We start from the raw sequence: 6,828 nt of genomic DNA, 5'->3' as shown, positions 1-6,828 counted from the left end.
TTCTTCTTCAGAAGCAATATATATTCTCAGCTAAATGCCTCTCAACTTGACTTGCTATGAGAAATATGTTATGAATTTTGTGATGTGGTATCTTCTTACAAAAATAAAAAATACTTCAATGACTCAAAAAAAAAATGGTCAAGAAACAAAGAAATAAAAAAGGTAGTGTAAAACTTTTTTATTGGGATTGTAGTGAATAGTGTAAAAATAAGAGATTTAAGTTTGCTCTGCTTTTGTTATATTAATTTATGTATGGGAATCCAAATGATAAAAAAAAAAAGAGAATTGGGTGGTCCCAATAAACTTATTAATTCTCATTGTACTTTGTTCAGCCAGTTTTGGTGTTTCTGCAGTCTCTATATGTTTTATATGTACTCATTGTACTTTGTTACTTGTTTGGTGCGTCTCACTCCCTTTTGGGAGTTATCCTATCGAAACTCCACACAAAAAGAATTTAATTATCATTACAAGTATTGTATGTTCGACTAGTACTAGCAGGTAAAGTAAAATAATTATTTTGTAGACTGAAATTTTATAAGAATACAAATAGTACTAGCAGTGCAATGTCAATTAACTTTTAAAAAAATACAAATATGTATGGTAAATTGTGTAAAATAATATGAGAAACCAACATTTTATCTATCTTTACACGATTAACTTCTCCTGAAATGCATGAATCATGTATCTATGGCAATTCTTGCAGAGCAAACGCAGGGAGATACGCTATAGTGATCGTAGTAACATAATTTAGTATTGTCTGAGATACACCATTGAGTGACTTGTGGTGTAATTATGATAACATCAAGTTTGTTATTTCAACAACTATAGCATATCTCAACAACGTTTTAATCAGCATTTAAGAAAGTGGCAGCTTTGGCTCTAGGAAAATCTGAGATAACATATATTTCTTGCCAACAGCTTGTATCTATTTATAATATTTTTCTATGGTTCTTTCCATATATTCATAGTTACCTAGAAATAAATAAATTAGTAAACTAGTCACTTTTTTTTTTCTTTCTCAAAAAGCAAGTTTTTTTGTATTACAAACAGAAATTCATTAAATTGTTGACCAAAGAAACTCATTCATTTTCACCCAAATAAGACTATAAATATTATATTTAAAGGCAATATATTTCAATTAATTTCTAAGTTTTACATCATTATTGATTGGTCATAACAGATATGTAGGCTCACTTTATTTAGATTATCTATCTACTTTATTATTTAACAATTACTAAATTGACATTTTAGGAATTTGTTTTAAACTTAATAATTGATTTTGACCAAATAATTATAATATAATAAATGTATATTTTATAATTATTAATTCATATTTCTCTTTATTAACTATCTATTATTGCAATAAATATATAATCATTTATGTCAAACATATAATATTTAGTAAAAAGAACCCCAATTTCAATCAAACCATTTAACAAAAAAGTAATTTATAGATTAATATAAAAATAAATTTGGTAAAAAGAAAGTTACTTAAGTGTTCAAGAAATTAAGTATCAAGTGCCATTGATGAGGACTGAGGTTAACTTAGATTGTCTAAGTCTCTATTGATTACATAACGATTTATGTTGGACATAATTTGTTTCCGCTCCAATCATGTTTTAAAATACCTAATTATAACCATATAACATAACCAAGAAAGATATATGCAGATTGCAAAACAATGAAACGAACTGGGGATTACTAGAAGGAAAAATAGATAATTAATATTATTTTACAAAGGAAAATACAAAAGATTCGAGAAGCAATTTATTTCTGAAATGCAAACTTTAAAATAAAATACAAAAACCAATAGAAAATATAAAAGAGAAACATTTGACTTTTATTTTATTATAAATAGAAAACAATTAATATGGTTAAGAGTCTTAAGGACCATGCTTCTCTAGATGACAAGGATGCTTAATCACACTGTTGTATCTGATATTGTTTTTGTTGTCGTTGTACATCATGGTCATGTCAGATCCTCTGCTTCCACTTGTGCTGGCGTCATGATTCATGGTCAGAGTGTTGTTGAAGCTCTGGTTCCACTTGTACTGCTCCATGCCATAACCGTTGTAATTATCAACATAACCACCACCAATTGATTGGTTTATGAAAGGATTAGTACTGGATCCAACATTGTAACAATCATGTTCAAATGATCCATCTTGGAAATCCAAGCGATGATTTGGTTGGAAACTTTGAGATGGAGGAGGCACATTTGGTACCATGTTACCACGAATATCAGACAAAGAACCAAAATGGTTTCCAACAGTAGCAACATCAACAGAAGAAGAAGAAGCACCAAAAGATCCAACAAACTCATTGCTTTCTTGAACATACGAGAAAGGTTGATGATTAACCTGTTGGATGTCAGGGATAACCTGTTGGATATCCGGAGAAACCATACGAGAAACATGAGACTTATCTTTTCTAGCCTGCTTGGCTTTACGACAGCCTCCACCAATTGGTATGTTCCTTAAAGCCCCACCATGAGTCCAGTATCTACGACAGTTCCTGCAAAAGTTGCGTGGCTGGGACATACGATAGTTGTTGAAGTAGCAGAACTTGGTGTTGTTGGAGCTACACCTTGCACAAGCTCGTGGTGGGGGCTTCACTCCATTCAGTTGTTGGTTGTTGTCTTCATCTGCAAAAACACTCAAGTTATCCATTTCTCTCAAGAAGCACTTGATTTTTTGGGTTTAGACTATAAGACTTTGTTCTTGCTATGATTTTTGGTGTTGGAATGGTGTCCCTTCTTATATAAGAAGAGATAAAGGTTGAGAGTTTAAGAAAGTGAGATTGAGAGTGCAACGTGTCAAAGATTTTGTATTAATAAAATCTAAAGGTCTATCTATACACCATAAACCTTAGGCTAAGCTTAGTCAAAAATTAAGGATTTATTAATGTCTAACTCTTGTTTGTGTATGAAAAATGGAGAATCAAGATATCTATAATTAAATGATTCAGTCATATAAACATATACAAAATCTATTGAGAGTGTAATGACAATTTAAGGCAAATCAAACATAGATTGCATACATTTACTATAAGAGATAGAGTAATTGTAATCGCCGCCGCGTGTACTCTGGCTCTATCTAGATAATTTTTTTACAGAGAAATATGTAAAATAGTTTACACATGGTAGAAAGAGTTCTTAATTGCCTAATTTTCTAAATGACAAAGCATCTAAGTAATTAACTTTAGTAGAGATTTAATAGTGATTTGTTTATAGAGAAAATATAACACGTGTGAGCGAGTGCGCGATTCACGCATGATCTTATTGGTGCATCAAAAAAAATTATTGTAAAAGTTTGTTCTAAAGATTGACAAATTTATTATAAAAGTTATTAATAGAAACTTATATATGTTGAGTTAAATACAATTGGTGAAAATAGAAAGAGTTAAAGTTGTATATTGTGTATTAAATTGAAGAGATGGAACTAACAACAAAGTTTTGTCTTAACGTCACTAGTTGTATAAAGTTACTTGTTTTAATTGCTTGCTCTAAAAGTAATTCAACGGTCCTACAGTGGCCCAACTGACTACAGTGGCCCAATTGAGGTTAAATGCTCAACATGATCAAAGCGCTTTCGAATTTCTGATCACGTGTATTGATCTGTTCATCTGTACCTTTAGCTTTGTCAAAAATCTAAATCAAACTCAAGAAACAATAAGACAATGCTGCAATTGAAATCTCACCGTCTGAAATACATTTGTATAACTCCCTAAGGGTAATTTTATGTAATGAGTTTTTTTACGGATAGTAAACCAGTTTAGTATCCGTAAACCAGTTTGGAACAAACCCATCAACAACAAAATTTCTGGTAGCTGAAGGAATGGCTAAGCGTACTCCATCAATGACTTGACATCCCAATCGCGACCTATAAAACATTTTCAATGGAACATTTGTCAATATTTGTCAATATAAGAGAGAGAGTTCACGTTTCTGTTAACCCAAAAGCAAGATCTAGCATATTCGAGTTTGTTGTAGTATTCGGTTTCCTATCACAATTACAGTTTCAACTAATTGGTAAAACACAATTCATAATCATCTATATAGATGAGTGATTGTACGGGAGAGATGGTTTTACCATAACAATGACATGGCACGTCGAACATGCTAGAGAACCTTCACACGCCCCTGAAAATTTAGAAAAAAGCAACCCGTAAATTTCCAATGAAAGGACCAATCTGAGACATTAGTTACTATCTATCTTGGTTTAAGCAAAAAAGCATCATCGAACAAATTTAAAAAAAAAAAAAAAAAAAAAAAGAAGAAATAGAAGAAATGGAAGAAGATTGTGCCTTCGAGTTCAATATCATTTTCATGAGCAGCTTCAAGGATGTTCATTCCAATGGGGACCTTAACATGAATTTCCTCTCCATCTTTATCAACAAAGATAACGTTTATCCTGAAAAGAACATGAATATGCATGTATATCATTACATTCAGGCAAACAATACTTGTGCATAAATGACGGTGTCTACATTTGTTGTTGTACAAGAGTTGAATGTGGTTCTGAGATATATACGAACTTACTTTTCTGTTTCTTCGCCACCTTTTTCAGAGGCTGTGCTATATGATGCAGAAAACATATGATTAATCGAGAAAAATGCTTCATGGAAACTTCTAGTTTGCCTTTGTGGCATTGCCTGTCGAAAAGAAAAAGAGCATCACATACTAAATCAAGTTAAGAGAACATGCCACTCTCCCAAAAACCCAAGCTTCATAGCTAATTCACTTACACAAGTCACCACATTAGTTTGAGCTAAAGCCAAATCGTTATTTCTCTCTCTCTCTATTGATTATTGAACTTATATAATCATTAAGCATCACATATCCTATAACTAGCTAAACCATTTCATGATACTGCTGACAAGGATGGTGTTCAGTTCAGATTCCTAACAAAAATCCACAAGCTTATTACCTAATCCAAAATCCACTCATCGCAAAATGGGAGTGCTATGTCCAATAAATGAACAGAATAAGATTCATATGAAAAATGCTCAACCTAGACCAATGCAACAAACAATTTTCACAATAGAGAAGAAAGCTCTCAGACTAACCGAAGATTGCAGATATTCGCCATATGACCTTTGTAGAATCCTCATTCCACGCATTGAGAAATGCCTCTCTGCCCAAAAGCATGATACATGAGCTCTGCTTTCACCAGACCACCAAAAGCAAAACAGCAAATTCAATTTTAAAAAATTTGCAAAATTTACCTCTTGGAAGCTCTTTAACAATGCGAGAACCTAATCTTGATAGCCTAATCTTGGAAGCTCTACGCAATTCAAAATTTCACCTAATTCGATGCCAAAAACAAAAAAAAACGCCAAGAGAATCTAAACATCTGGAAACTGATTCAAGGAACGATAAGACCAATCCACAGTAGAAAGAAGAAAAAGGTGATTACTTTGAGAAAGATTCGATGAAAGCTGAGATTTTTGGGAGAGCTTGAAGATGGTGTGCAGCAGAGCTAAAAGAGGATTTAGGGTTCGTACTACGTCGCACAAAGACAAACCTCCTCCGTCGCAAAATCTCAGCTCATTTCTTCCACCAGAATTCTAAACTAAACCCTTTTGGTTTATTCTTTGACGTCCCGACAATTTTTCAAACCCTTTCGATTGAAACCATCTAAAACGTAAGAGAGAGAGAGAGAGAACTCAGGTGGAGTACGTCGATCTTGGGTTCACGAGCAAACCACAGAGAAGGATCATGATCTCGTACCACCACCACTCCAAGCACACGGAGACGCAACTCGGACCCACGAGACGAAGCAACGGAGCCCACCCGCGGAAACAATCACGGGTCGGGTCAGTCCATGTTGGCGCGTGGAGACCACTCGCCCAGACGTAGCAAACGAGGAAAGCTACGACGAAGAGGTTTGTGAGGGAGGAGGCGACGGCTACGCCGGTAAGACCAAGACGGAGGTAACAGACTAAGAAAAGATTAGCCGGGATGTGAAAAAGAGCGCCGGAGAGAGAAGCTAGGGTTACGGGGTGAATAATGCCTTGAGCACGAAGGTAGATTCTGATTGGATGAAGAAGAGTGGTTGTGAGGAGATCAGGGAGGGAGAAGATGAGATACGTCTGAGCTAATTTAGCCATGTCGGAGTCTTGGTGAAGGAGGTAAACCGAGATTTTGCCGACGTTGAACCAGAGAACCGAGATCGGAACGCAACAAAGCAAGAGGAAAGCGACGGTTCGATGAAGGGTTAGGGGAAGGAGTCTGAAGCGGTGAGCACCGAAGGCTTGAGAACAGAGTGGTTCCATACCAAGGGCTAAACCGGATAAAACAGAGTAACCGGTTATGTCAGCAAAGGCGATGGCGAGTGAACCGGCGGCTAATTCGAGGTCACCAAGTCGACCCAAGAAAAACGTTGATACGGCTGAGCGTACGTAGAGCACTAGAGCCGTCACGGCGATCGGAAAAGCTAGCGTGAAGAGAGATTTAGCTTCTGTTACAGTTTCTGCCATTAGCGACCCAACAATGCCGGGGATTTCTCATTGTGGGTTCGAAGCTATTGATCGACAAGAGATCGAGGAAGATTCCGGTTCGAGATTCTTGGTTCTCTCAATCGGTGGTGGTTGTTGTTGATGGGTGGTTACTCATGACTGTGAATGAAGAAGATCTTTAATGGGAAAAGAGAAAGAGTTCTCTCGTGAAGAGCTCTCTGATGATGATGAGGTTACATAAGAGCATCTTTAGTGGTGAGAAGGTGTCACCGTTATTCAAAGAAAAAAAAACTTAATATTTTAATATATGACTAATAAGTGATTGACATGTGTTAAAAAACACTGAGAATCGTTTCTTCCGCCAGTAAC

At 35.3% G+C, this 6,828-nt stretch overlaps 3 pseudogenes across 2 annotated transcripts; all 3 read right to left on the bottom strand.

The window, feature by feature from the left end:
- Positions 1–1,698: 1,698 nt before the first annotated feature.
- LOC104731448 (dof zinc finger protein DOF4.5 pseudogene) lies at positions 1,699–2,919 on the bottom strand (annotated as a pseudogene). The gene has a single exon (XR_015574158.1). The product of XR_015574158.1 is annotated as a dof zinc finger protein DOF4.5 pseudogene (transcript).
- A 745-nt stretch (positions 2,920–3,664) lies between these two features.
- On the bottom strand, positions 3,665–6,622 carry LOC104731444 (adrenodoxin-like protein 2, mitochondrial; annotated as a pseudogene). Its single transcript, XR_015574108.1, has 8 exons — positions 5,418–6,622; positions 5,227–5,306; positions 5,068–5,135; positions 4,541–4,653; positions 4,306–4,412; positions 4,092–4,141; positions 3,943–4,002; positions 3,665–3,881 (listed from the first exon to the last, which is right to left on the bottom strand). The product of XR_015574108.1 is annotated as an adrenodoxin-like protein 2, mitochondrial (transcript).
- Positions 5,668–6,616, bottom strand: LOC104731446 (protein DETOXIFICATION 51 pseudogene; annotated as a pseudogene).
- Positions 6,623–6,828: the final 206 nt, after the last annotated feature.

The sequence above is a fragment of the Camelina sativa genome, chromosome 12, assembly GCF_030686135.1.
Source record: "Camelina sativa cultivar CO46 ecotype springtype chromosome 12, ASM3068613v1".
NCBI classification, from domain to species: Eukaryota; Viridiplantae; Streptophyta; class Magnoliopsida; order Brassicales; family Brassicaceae; genus Camelina; species Camelina sativa.
The sequence above is the reverse complement of the archived record's forward strand: the minus strand, read 5'-3'. Positions and strand labels throughout refer to the sequence as shown.